Source organism: Melospiza melodia, chromosome 15, assembly GCF_035770615.1.
Source record: "Melospiza melodia melodia isolate bMelMel2 chromosome 15, bMelMel2.pri, whole genome shotgun sequence".
Lineage (NCBI taxonomy): Eukaryota > Metazoa > Chordata > Aves > Passeriformes > Passerellidae > Melospiza > Melospiza melodia.
The window spans coordinates 325,747-339,569 of NC_086208.1; the positions used below are offsets into that span (position 1 = coordinate 325,747).

The window sequence follows — 13,823 nt, forward strand, 5'->3', positions numbered from 1 at the left end:
GTTTTGTTGGGAAGAAAGTGGCTGAAGAGGGAGCCTGCCTCTCTTATGTGATCCCTACGTAAGGTAATTTAAAATGTTGGGATAACCCAAACAATGACCTTCAAAGCCTCAACTTCTGCTAAGATCAGAAAGACATTACCCTGTATCTTCTGAACGCAAAACACATGCTCTAACCAAGGCAAAAACCTTACCAGACAGGACTTTGATCTTATCAGGCCCTACCTGCAAAACAGCAAGCATCTAACATGCTCCTAATGTCTGAATCTGCATTTCAGCAATAATTTCACCAGAAGGTCACTGAGGGCTGGAATCCATATTCCATGAAAGGGACTACAGAGTTATACTTGGCTGTGCAACTCACTTACCAGGAAACAACATTAATTGCTGATTTCCACCTCTCCCTCACTGTCAACAAGCCACAAAACTTGCTACACTACATTCAATCTTTAGGGCTTAAACAGAAACTACTGGCTTGGCCCTTTGCCTTCCTGAATTAAGTCAACCTTGAACTTTGCAAGATGACTAAATTTATATTGTAGTCAGCAACATTTGTGTTTCTCTACATCCTCACTTAGTGGCCTGCACACAGCACTTTGACATAAGCTGCTGACTGCTCTTCTTCTTTCTAGTCACTCAAGCCCAATCATGTGTAGAAGTCAAAATAAGAACAGAATGAACTCCATGTGCCAACCAGCTGGAAATCTGCCTCTTGCATCAGGATTGCTTGGCTATTTTACTACTAGCAGGATTACTGCTAACATTCTGAGAAATTAACTTAATCAGAACAGCAATAAAACTCTCATCCTAATTTTTCTGTACTAATTATGCTACCTTTTACTCCAGTTTCTTGCTGCTATCACGATGCCTGTCACAGACAGAAACCTGAACTTGCCTGTTTTGATCCATCTGAAGGGAGTAGACCCAATTCTATACCAACAGCTCTTTATCTCCCCCTCCTTGGCCACACAGAGATACATACATACTCTCATTTTTTATGGGTTTGGGATTATTTGTCACATTGAAATTTCTATGCAGGAAGAAAAGAAATAATCACATTACAGTTAAATCATGCTGCCCTTTGTGTTTTACATCATGTGGTTACAATAAAGATGCACACAGATAGACAGTTTACAACTGCTGCTGTAATTATTGTCATCTCACAGCCTTTTAAGTGTTTAGCTGACCAGCTACACTGCATGGTGGCACAATCACAGGAGATTTACCAATACAATGATTTTTCTACAAACCAAACTCTTCGTTCACCAAGTGTTAAAACACACTTCAGAATTAGAGGCAAACATGATGTTCTACTCCCTACACCCACTTGCCAGAATACCCTTATGGCAGACAATATATTTTGGTAAGTTTATTTAGTGCATGTGATTTTCTGGCAAGGTACGGTAAATTTAGTCAACCACACCTGGAACTAATACCTTTGATTTTCCAGTTTTCTATGCCATACAGCCATGTACACATGAGCTGGAATGCTCTGTTACCATTTTTAATGAATCTGCACCTTTGCACCAATGTGAAGTGAAATCCCACAGGGCTGGGATGGTGGATGTACAGGAGCTAATTTAGTTAAGCCTCTACAAACAAGAAGAGAATTATAGTTGGGTCTGTCTGGATTTATAGACGTTTATTGTGGAAGTTTTCAAAAATGTTGTTTTTCTTGTAAAAAACAGCTTGTTCTGGCCAACAGTCTTCAAGAGGTCTTTGCCAAGTTATGAACAATGCTTCATCAAAACACAGAACACAGTATTGTGCAAAGCATGTAAACATTTGCCATAAAGGTTATGCTGTTATTTTTTCCAGCCACTGAATTACTCTTGTTTTCATTGAGATATTGCACGAGGAACATCTAATTCAACTAATGTGATTCTTTTGGTTTTGAAATTACATACATACTTTTCAGAGGCATCACCAAAGTTTAATCTCCAGCATGCTGAAAATAATGCACCACAGTTCCCAGAGTGGAGATTTATATGCAGTTAAATTACATATTCATGGTGAACCCAACAGCAAACAGACATACTGCTGAGAAAGGAAGTCTCAATCAAGTAAAAAACCAAAAGAATCTACTTGTTCCAAACAAATACAGAGATAAACTAACCTTCCTACTTGGGGGTAACATGGTATTTTCATTACTAAACTTTAGTCACATGGGTATGAACATGCAATGGTAACAGAAAAAGAGGTGAAAAATCTTTAAAAGAGAAGGAAAACAAAAAATAACAGGATAGAGAGGAGGTGTTATGACTGGCAAAAAGCATTCAGTATTTCTAGAAGAAAATAAATATTTTTCAACATACAGACAATACTAAAGTTAATAGGAACCATGGAAGAAAACTTTGAATGGGAGGTCAACAGGAATGGTGTTGAGACAATTTAGTGAGGAAAAAAAAGATGTGTATATCACATACTTAAATATCATATATTTAAATAAATGAGCTGCATGAGCTATTTGGAGTCTGTTAAATTGATAGGAAATGGCTGACATTGAACTAAAATATAGCAGAGAATTTAATTCCATATAGTATTAAGGAATGTGCATAATATTCTTTGTTCTTCAGCTTTTTGGCATCTATAAGCAGCAGCCTGTATTGCAGTAATATCAAGCTCAGAAGTCTCTCTGCCGAACAGAGCTCAGCTCTCGTTATGGCCTAGGATCCTATGGTAGCAGGATTAGAAGTGGTGGTGCGACCCTGCTGTTGTAAGTGAGGCTGTGGAGGTCGGGCTGAAAAACCCAGCATTTGCCAGACTGTTCTTTAGTTTCAGACTGTGCAGTTTTGGATAAGCTAAGCACTGGCTTTGCAGACCGCCTCAGGTCCAGCTGGAAGTCCAGAAAGTTTTGTACTTGATTTAGCAGCCTCCAACTCAGCATCCAAAATAAAAAGTCCAAAAGGACTGGAAAGTTTTGATATACTTGAGATTAAAGGCTTGCCAAAGGCCACACGGGAGATCTGGCATCTTACTGGCTTTACTCAGAAAAGCAAACATGGCACATATGAACTTCACTGGGGCTTTATTATCTCAGTGGCACATTTCCTAGATTCAAGTAACGTAACAGACAAGATACGTCTATGAACAAACTTATATGCTTTTTAAAATGTTCCTTAAGAAGGAAATAATTTTGACCGTTCTGAAAACAACCCCTGAGACACTGTAAGGTGTTGCTGAATGCAAGAGTTGTTGAAAATTTAACTTGTGCAGGTTTGGACCAAAGCAGCCTGTTAGTCTTCCAATATTAAAGTAATTTATAATGGAAATTGAATATCTAAAACTAGAATTGGAATGGTTGTCACCCAGTGCAGGAGGGTTGGCTGCACTTTCCTGAACTGCACCAAAGCATTAGTGATAGAGCCTGCAGTAAGGATGGGGACAACAATCTCCAGCAGCTACCCCCTGGCACTGGAACACACCCCCATGGAAGCAGCTGGGCAGAACAACTTATACAGAAACCTCTGGCTGTGTTAATGCACTGCCAGGCTAAATAGGCAATGGCTAGGAAGGAATCACTGTTTGCAATACAGGAAACCCCACATCAACATAATTCATACTTGTGCCCCAAAATCCTAAAGAAAAGTTAAATGTCCCTTGGAGCTCTCATAAACACTTGGAAGACTTTTTTGCCATGAATTCTTATTTCCAGCTCCCAAAGATGAGATATGTCATCTTATGCATGTCATCTATGCATAGCAGAGGTTAAGCCACTAGAGAGCTATCTAGTTGCTAAATTTAAAATAGAATTTAATTGCTTTAAATGCAACTTTTTGTTTCCAGTCTTGTTTCTCCAAAGTCTGAATTAATCTTATTAAATACTTCTCCAGCCTTCTTTGGGACTTGGGACAAAGTGAATCAAGGAGAAACAGAAGGTAACACAAGTTCAAGCAGTTTAGATAACACAAGTTCATGGGAATCCCTGGGGGATCTGTAGTACAAAATACATTTAATAGATCCAAGGCTTGAACATTATTTACTTTTCACAGCATAGGGACTGCACAGACTGATACTCCTGAGGGAAAAGAATTCCCATAACAAGTCCAAACTACTGCATGTCCTATTAGGAAAACATTTCAGAGTTGTGGGTAAACCCTGAATCATAGGCATTAAACTACATATTTTGCTTAGGCATTAATCCAGGCAGAGAGATCAGACAGACACAGTATGACACCCTTACTAAGTATTTCTTCATCAGCTCATATTACAGCTGCTGACTAACAAATGCATAGTACCTAATCAGGGTTTCTGCATGTCCTGTGCCATGAAACCCTGGGAGGAGTATGTAGATTAACCAATGTAATTTTTTTGTAATATGCCATTTCTTTCCCACAAGCTCCATATCCCACAGGCGTTAAATAGTACAGTAACAGAGTTAAAACAGATGCAGGAAAGAACATAAGATTTAAAAATAGATGAGGAATCCAGGAGGCAAAGATACAGGAAGAGGTCTTTGATACAGGCTGCAACAAGCATATGAGGGCTTTGAAAAAAAACCACAAAACTTGAAAATTTTTGCCTCATTTAAGTCAGTGTGGGTTTTGCCAGTGCTGCTTACTGAGGCAGCACTTCATGCAGAGAGAGAAAACTTGGATTTGATCATGAAGTGAATGAAAAACCACTAGTGTAGTAGGAGACAGTGACAGACACAAACATTTCACTGTTTATGTGGAGTGCAGAGTCTGGTGGCCCTTGAAAGACAGAGACTGGCTTCAAGTCTGCCTTTATGCAAGCAAGTCTGATAGCTTTTACATGAAAGTATTCGAACAAGATATGCTTTTGTTCTGCAGGGACATAACATGCTACCTCATCCAGTCACCCCCCAGCCTTGTGTTTTAAGGAAAAGCAAGGCTGGAAGAAGCCTCACTGGGTTTGAAACTATGAAAGTTATTAATTCACAAATCTTTACCTTTAATGCAACAGTGCAGCAGACTGTTCCGAGTACTAAGTACAGTGCATGCTTAAACAGCAAGACTAAACTACACAGCTGAGTTTGTATACATTTTACAGTGACATTCTTGAGGTTAACCTACAACATACAAGTCACTGAACTTAAGAAACCAACAGTGTAACCAGTACATACTATCGCAGCAGTTCCTCAAACACCTATTAGCATGTGTTGACAGTTCTGAAAGGAAAGTTGTTGAGCAATTATGCCAGGAAATAAGCATTGCCTAACCCTAAAGAGCAACCACAAGAACAGAAAAACAAGTGTTACTGCGTCTAGTGTCTGCCTCCCACAGCACTGATCCCTGACTACTGAAATAAAAGACTGAAAGTCACCTCAGGATATAACTGATACTGAAATAACTTTCTTATATCTGTATAGTCTGCAGTTCAAAAGTCTGGTAACCACTTCCACCTCATTACTTTCCACTCCTCCAAAAACTCTGGCTACTAGCAAATACATTGTCTAAAAATACACTGTCTCTCAAAAGCTTTCTACTAGGTGTATTTACAAGTACTTATGGGTATGATCTTAGAGTCAAGCAGAAATAACTGCTTATTCTAACATTTGTATTCACAAGCCTGGTAGACACAAACATGTGGCCCTGTTGCATCTTATTGCAGGGTTCCATACTGTTGTCTCCTTATCACAAAAGTTCCAAACCTTCTTGGTGTTTCTCGTGGACAGCTCCTCAGAGCCCTGACTCTTTCCCCTTCACAAAGGACCCAGCTGACTCCAGTTCCCTTCTCAAGCAGCCACCCCACTCTTTTATAGCATCTTCTTCTCATTGCTTCAGCTGTGGCCTGTTAAAGGCAGGCGTGTTGCTAAGCTTTGATAATTGGCCCAGCTGCAATTCCTTAGGGGTAAGATTACTTTCTACACTATCTTTATTTTCTTATATTCTATCCCTCTACATGACCCAAAATGGACAGCAGCTAGAATCTATTTAGAAAATTCTGACTAAGATAATGGAATTTTGAAACCTTCTCTCAGAGGAAACCATCAAGTCTCATACTAGTTAGCATCCTTTACTATTAAGATGTTATGCTGGAGGATAAATGGCTTGACTTGAGGGGAATGGAGAGGGCCAGAAATCAACAAAATCTCTTTGCCCTAGCTCTTTTTCAGGGGTTGAGATGAGCTTGTCTTATCACTTTGATATGCTGAATAATCTTGAGAATTATCCTCCTTGGAAAGAGAACACAGGTGTGAGGCATCTGGAAAGGAACACATGTGCCATATGTAGATGAAGGATCAGTGAACCACACGTGGTGACATGTACTGGGGCAAATGGGGCAAATGTGCAACATGGCCTCAGAACATTTCTGCTTGATACTCCCAACTAGAAATAAACAGCAAATGTAACAAGGGAGACTCCCAGAAATTCCTTTCTACCTGAGTGTTATGCAAGCTCTTCAGAGGTTAAGATGTGCTTACCTTCAAACCATAGAGTGGGATGGGAAACCTGAGATTCAGCAGCACATCTAGTTCTTGGCAGTAAAAAAGAAAACATGGCATGGGTTGAACAGGTCTTCTTTCACTTGTGCTTCTATATTTCAGATTGCAGAGAAGGATCACATTCCAAATCCTAGAACAATTTTAATCCCAAGCACCTTCTGGCCAAACAAAAGTCTCTGGACATGCAATTGCCCCCAGGCTTTCAAGGGTCAGATTCACTAAATCCACCACTGTATTATAGTGTCTGGAATGGAAGACACACAGAACATAGTGCCCCTCTACTCCCAAAAACAGCACCAGTTCAGCCTTTACTAGGAGGGAACAATTCTCATTGCCCACAGCTCATCCACAGATGAGATGTGAGCACCATGCATGCAACGAACTTGCACACTTCCACCACTCAGTGCACAAAAATTATCCAATTGGTGAGGGTGATCCTCTGTAATTACACCAGCCTGTGGGAGAAAAAGAAATGTGAAATAACCCTGTGCTGTACATTCAAATTTCAGCCAAGAGTAAAACTGAAGTAAATGGCAGGAATTACATGTTTGCTGTGAGGCATGAAGCCAGAGCTAGAAGAATTGCCTCTATTCACTGTCTCAGCTTTAGAAACCAGGAGTAGATAAACAATTAGACAACGAGTTTGGTGCACAGTTTCACTGCACTGAGTCAGAAGTGGTGGGGATGTATAGATTAGTACTTTTGGAGAACCCACACTTGCATGAGGATGAACTGTAGCACCATTAGTGCTGATCCATGAGAAACAAAGAAACCTGACTGAGATTGAAATGCACTCCTTTCCCAAGCCATGGATACCACTTACTTCAAACCACCTGGAATGCCTGCTACAGTTCTCCAGCGCCAGCATTAGACTAAACTGCATGTAGTAGTAAACACAGGGAAAACACAATCCACAGCCCTTTGATGGGCTTTGGGGCAGGGGTGGCCAAAGAAGATTTCTGTACTTTAAGGCCTTGGCAAGTACAGTCTTCATCCAGGCTTGACTACAATTGTGACTGCCTACTTTATTCACCAATTTCAGTAGACACTGGCCTTCCTCCAGGTACTGATGGGGATTTTAAGGTAGTTTTCCCTTTCCAGCAATACCCCTCATATGCCTCCAGCAGCCATCCTGGGCCTCTGCAACCGGGCCACTTGCTACCCTTCCTGTCACAGCACTGCCAGCTGAGGACTCCTGTTTTATCAAAATGCCGAGACTTTGGCCAAAGTTTTTGGCTCCTCCTTAAACAAGCCCTCAGCTTCAGGTATCACACTCTCAATGGCACATGCTATAAAAGATAACAGTATAAAAGTAACCACCTTAGCTTGTTTGGTGCAATCTGTGAGTAGCACTTCTTAAACCCCCTCTTATCTTCCTGCTGTTGAACACCTGCAGCAGAAGCCACAGCATCTCTGGAGTCCTGCCTGTACCTGGGAGGAATAGGAGATTTCCCCTTAGTAACACAACATTTAATTTCTGGAGTATACTGTGCTTCACTAATAATGTCCAGGCAATGCAACAGTTGCTTGTCTAATTTGTAGTGCTCTCTCCAGCATAGTTACTCTGTTTTTAACAGCTTCCTTATCTATCAGGGGGCAGCTTCGAGTTCTGAATGAGGCTTATGAGTGCTGTGCATGGCAGGTGCTGCCTAATTGTGTGTGTTTGTGCCACAGCTGCCAGTGCTGCTCTGTCCAGCTGAGCACACCAGGGCTCATCTGAGCCATGACTGTGGTCAACAACAGCCAAGAACAAGGGACTGCTTGTTCCACAGTGGTGGCAGCAAAACGCCACGGGGTAGGGCTGACTGTTTAACAGTTTTTCATGATTTTGCATAGCATAAGTGCTGAACAAAGCACAGTGGGTGAGGGACATGATGTCATGCATTTTCCAAGAAACCTAGATATTAAAAAATTCATAATAAACGCCTTCAGTGAGTAGGATGCTTTTTGGGGAACCAACTGGGCCTTTCTGATAACAGTGTATTTATTCCATAGTGCAGAATTGCCCTACTGTATCTCAGAATAAGAGAAATAACATCATGATATAATCTCATTCAGTGACTTTGGACATGTTTGTGTCCTTCTCCCATACCTGTCTCATTTTTCAGGTGTACTATGAAGGCTGAGGCTTGCAATAGAAATCTTGTACAGACAAAATAAGGATGGAGGCTTAATTACTTCTTGAAGTAATTAGTATAGTACCATGACAGCACTTGTTTGTAAATTATAAACATTCATTTAACAAGTAAGGTAAATTTTATTTTCATTCTTTGTGTTTCAATGTTGTAACTTGCAATACCTTTCAGAAATAATCCCATACAGACAGTTCAGATTGGAATATGACGATACTTAACAACATATGGAAATGCTTTACTGATTCTATAGTGCAAGTATTAAATAATACACTTGATGCCATTGTTTGGGTGTAAAGTGTAATGTGTACATTACAGTGCTGTGAGCCAGAGCACTCACCGTCTAGCTGGAGCTCACAGAACCCACAGAAGCGAAGAAGATGCCTGTGTATTTCAAAGTAGCTGCACAAAGAGAGTCTTGACTCTACAGCTCATCTCTAAACAACAGATTTTCTTTGGGCTAGGGGATTGCCCAGGTGAGAAACCTGCAAATGAGGAAGCAACACAATGAGGCAGTTAACAGCAGCTGACCCTTAGTGAAAGGGCAGGTGAGTTGTGGTTTCCTTTGGACAGGAAGGAGTCCACCAGGTGCTCACCTTGATTGGGATTCTGCTTTCCAAGTCTTCTGCCTGCCACCAGGGAGGCCTTTTTACCTCTCAGGTCTGGCTTTTTTCCTTGAAGCTGCGCTCGAGCCAGCGCCCCTGTTTTGGAAAGAGCTGTATTCAATAAGGGCTGCCTAATTCTGTCCTTAAGGTCCACCAAAATATTTTTCTGAAGCAGGACCTTAGAGTCCTCACCCAGGCAGGGAGTAGAGCTGGTGCTGCTGCACTGCATGGGTGCAGCTCAAATAGAGAACATCCAGAGAAAAGAAATATTTAATAAGAAAAACTAAGGCAAATAAATTCAAACAAGAAGGAAACAAAGGGGGAGGGGGAGGAGAAGGCTTAGCATGTAAAGGACAATAGCAGCAGCAGAGTCACTTTGAGATACTGAGTCCAAACAGTATTCTGCATTTGGAAACCCTCTCTGAATTTCTCAACACTGTCTTCAGGAGATATATCATATATGTTATGGACTATGCACCATCTTTTGTCAAGATTACTGGAAGGACTTTATGTAAGTAGTGAATGACATAATTAAAAACACAAAAAGCATTCTTAATCTGAGTGAACCATGGGGCAAGGATACAGGGTTCCAAGGGGGCCCTTCCCAACCCTGGAGCTCATTGCTTGTAACCCAAAGAATTAGCTGTGCTGTACAAAGTGTCCATTGTCTTCTGCACACACACTGTTCCTGCACATTTCTAGGGATGTAATACACTGCAGGAAGTAAATGGCACAATTACAGACAAAGCCTATGGACGATGTCTCAGAGAAGATTTGAGCAATAAAACATCACACTCTTAATTAGTATGTTCCATGTAGTAAATAAAGATGCTCTGATAACCAAGAGAGGGAAGGCTGTGAAAGCTTGACTGTAAATTTTGCTTAAGCAAAGACTGCACTTACATTGTGGGAATATTTCCTTGTGTGAATGGTTTATGCAGTATTAAGAATAGGAAAGTCCTGCAGTTTTGTATTCAGGGGGGAAACTGCTAGAAGAATCTCATCTCTCTCATTTCCTGCTAGAATAGGCTCATCTTTCTTTAATTCTCCAATTTCTTTTTAACACCCCTCTTGCCCTTCTGCCATAACTCAATTTAATTTAGATCTGATTAAGTATTTGCAGAAGTGCATCTTTCCAGCAAGCTGGTGGAAACCAGCTGTGGCTGCGGGTCAGAGACAGAAGAGGAACAATTAGCACAGTGGAGTTTCAGCATTCTGCTGCATCTGTTATATAGATTATCCACAAGTAACCCATCAACTAAGACTACCTGTTTAATTCTCTGATAACAGAGATTTCAGGCTCTTCAGAAAAGTTCTTCAAGGGGTCTTGTCTTCCAGGAAGCCTGGGACTTCTGATGTTGTGAGCAGTGCAGTGCTGGTAGTAGTTGTTGTCTGGGGGAAAGTCCCATCTGCTACAGATCTTGCCACTAAAAAAGGCAGGAGACTCAGGTGTGTCCCCATTCAGCAGGTGCTAAGTGAGGCTGACAGACAGACAGGAGAGAAGGCAGTGGAAAACATTTGTCTCCTAAAGACTTGGGTGTGGAACATAGGAAGAAGAGGTTTAGTTTTCCAAGGAGACAAGTGAAGAAGGTTGGTTGTGTAAGTGCTGGAGTGGAATAAGGCTTGCTCCTTTCAGAGCAGGGCTCTTGGCTAAGAGAAAAGGGAGAGCATCTGGTGCTTGGCTTACCTGCAGTGAGAGGAGGAGGTGAGTCAAGGGCTTGGAAAGGTGGAACAAATGTCTTGGATTTTTATCAGCCTTCTGCCCATTACTTAATTTAGCTGGTAGCCATCAGTGAGGGGAAAAGGATAATTTCTCAGGGCAGCAGAAGAGGAATCATTTGTTGTTCTGGTTGCCATGACAATCCCCAGAAGTATTTTAGGAAACCAACATTAAAATGTTGAAATGAATAAAGAAGTGAGTGGTGTGGGACAAAACTTGCTATCTTGCTGCATTTCTGTATTATGTGGATTATTGGGTAGTCTTGTGCTGGTTTTGAATATGTTTGCTAGAAACTGACAGCCTTTTGAGTCCTTGCTTCTGTAGTAAGACATATGTGAATGCAGAGTCTTTGAGTCTGTGGTCCTCCATTCATTGCCCTTTAGGAAGGCTGGGAGCACAAGGGCTACATAATTTGGCCTGCCTTTCTTTTTTGTATAGAGGGTAAAAATTTAAAAAACAAAGTAATTATTTACCTTCCCTTTTGACATAATATCTTGGGATTTCCACTGAGATTAAACCCTCAAATTGTCAGCTATTTTCGGAAATAGCTTATATTCTAGATTAACAGAGGGTTACAGGGAATGATTCTAATTTTTTCACATTCTTTGTAGGATTCATAGACAAAAGAGAAACAAAAACAAGAACTGTGATTTCTGATCAACTTTGTACCTATGGGTTGTGATGCATTTTGTTCCTTGTGCTGCAAGTGAGAGCAGGCAATTCTTAGCAGGTTCTGACAAGTGGCACATCTAGTCAGGAGAGGAGGATAAGACATTATGAGAGGGGCTGCCAGTCAGTACAGCAGCTTTGTGCAATGCATTTCAGGCCACTTGGTCATGAGGAGTTGTGCTCTTGTCATCTGTGACAAGGAGCTCCTGCTTCACCAGGAGCAGATGTGACTGGCAGTCAGATGAGTGCAGACAAGCCAGCAGGAGTGCACTTCAGCAAGGGAAGGAGTAAAAAAGTAAATGAAGACCTGAGAGTACCTGTAACAGAGCAGAGCTCAGAGATAAGGAGCAGAAAATGGCACTCAAAGTGAAGGATTTGGGAGATTATTGTTTGAGTATTGCAGTATGTAATGGATGTATGATCTGTCCTTTTTCCTCCTGTCCCCAGAGCAGGTAGCAGTAAGTAGCAAGTACCTAGTGAGGGATACAAGACAAGATAAATAGGTCTCACATTCTCAGTTTCAAGTCTGTAATTGAATCAGATGTCCAGGTGCATGGCTCTGACTCTGTAACACTGAATTAATGGTATAAAGTATTTGTATTCTTCTCCCCCATCTCTTATTACCACTCTGTTCTGGTTTGAAAGCAAAACCAGTGAGAGACTCTAGTCTCCTATGGCAGTTATATTCAGAAAATGGAACTACTGCATGAATTGGAAAACTAACCAATAAGACAAAAGGCAAATTTTCAGTCACCTGTCTGCAAACCACCTGCATAGCTAGAATTCCCCAGGACAACGTGTGAACAGTGCTGAACAGCAAACCATGTTTGTGATAAAACCACAGGCAGCTCAAGAATAAGCAAATAGTTCTGCAGGCAGACAAATTTAAGAAAAACTATTTCCTATGCTAATCAGCATGGGATAACCTATACCCCAAAGGCTGCAGCTTCCCATCACAGATAGGGACCTATCCTCTAGCCACTTACCTCTTTTCAAAGGACATCTACAACATTACTTGTTTTTATCACTTTAACTCACACAACAAGATGAAAATGTGTTAAGTAGAAAACAGACATGGAATTGAGTGAGCCTGGCTTCCATAACAAAAAACCTACAGTAGCCAACTAACTAAGTGAAAGCAGGATGATGCAAAGGAGACTCCAGAAATTTGGCTCTGGATTTTTATGTTTTTCCTTTAGCAAAAATGATGTGGTGACTGCACTGGTTCCTCTGTAGTCTAATGAGATCCAGATTTTCTATAATTCCAATATATTTGCTTTAATAGCTGATGCTAAGTCTGAAGTGTTACAATCCAGTTACCTTTGATTTCAGTCATGTAAAATCCAGGATTGTATTCTAAGGATTCTGAAGATTTACAAAAACTACAGTAACAATCTCACCAGTCATTTAAGCAATGAGAGGAAGCAGTTTTAGAGCTCACCTTTACTGTACATAGCCATCTGCACCAAGAAGCTATTTGGTAAATCTGACTTTGCAGAAAGATGGCCCATTCTCTTCCTCAAATGTGGGATGATCAGATTGAATGACAAATGCTGGAGATTTAGGATAACTCCTAGGGAAAACCATCACCATGAAAAATCACTCCTGATCCTGAAAAAGCCTATTTAAGTGAGATAGCTCTCTGAGCTAGTGAGATAATTACTGATATGGTAAGCCTTTCATGAAGTACATTAGATGATTTCAGATGTCTACAGCATGTGGGTCAGTGTATGAGTCATAGAATCACCTAGGCTGGAAAAGACCTTTAAGATCATCCAGTCCAGTCTTTAATCCACCACTGTCAAGCCCACCATTTAATAATTTCCCTAAGTGTCACATCAACACATCTTTTAAATTCCTCTAGAGGTGGTGACTTAACTCCCTGGGCAGCCTGTTCCAATGTCTAATAACCCTTTCAGTGAGGAAATTTTTCCTAATATCCAGTCTGAACCTCCCCTACTGTGACTTGAGGCCATTTTCTCTTGTCCTTTCACTTGTTATTTGGGAGGCTGACACCTGGCTACACCCTCCTTTCAGGGAGTTGTAGAGGGCAGTAAGGTCACCCCAAACCTCTTTCTCCCCACATGGAAAACTAAACACCCCCAGCTGCTCCTCATCAGACTTGTGCTCCAGACCCTTCCCCAGCTCTGTTGCCATTCTCTGGACTCACTCCAGTACCTTAAGGTTCTTCCTGTAGCAAGGGCCCCAAAAACTGGATACAATATTGGAGGTGCAGCAGGGCAGCCTCACCAGTGCTGAGTGAAGGGCACTGCACATTGAACTCAGGTAAT

General features: G+C 41.2%; 1 long non-coding RNA gene across 6 annotated transcripts in view; it reads right to left on the reverse strand.

The window, feature by feature from the left end:
* LOC134425055 (uncharacterized) overlaps positions 1-13,823 on the reverse strand; it is a 30,522-nt gene that overhangs the window by 10,353 nt on the left and 6,346 nt on the right. For 2 of the 6 annotated variants that reach the window (XR_010029587.1, XR_010029585.1), the window contains exons 4-8: positions 10,412-12,005; positions 9,135-9,239; positions 8,879-9,023; positions 7,727-7,837; positions 1,167-6,861 (exon numbers count right to left, since the gene is read on the reverse strand). This is a non-coding gene — a long non-coding RNA (uncharacterized LOC134425055). Of the gene's footprint in view, positions 1-1,166; positions 6,862-7,726; positions 7,838-8,878; positions 9,024-9,134; positions 9,240-10,411; positions 13,106-13,823 lie in introns of those variants that run through there. The other 4 variants (XR_010029589.1, XR_010029586.1, XR_010029590.1 and 1 more) reach the window with 4 other exon arrangements.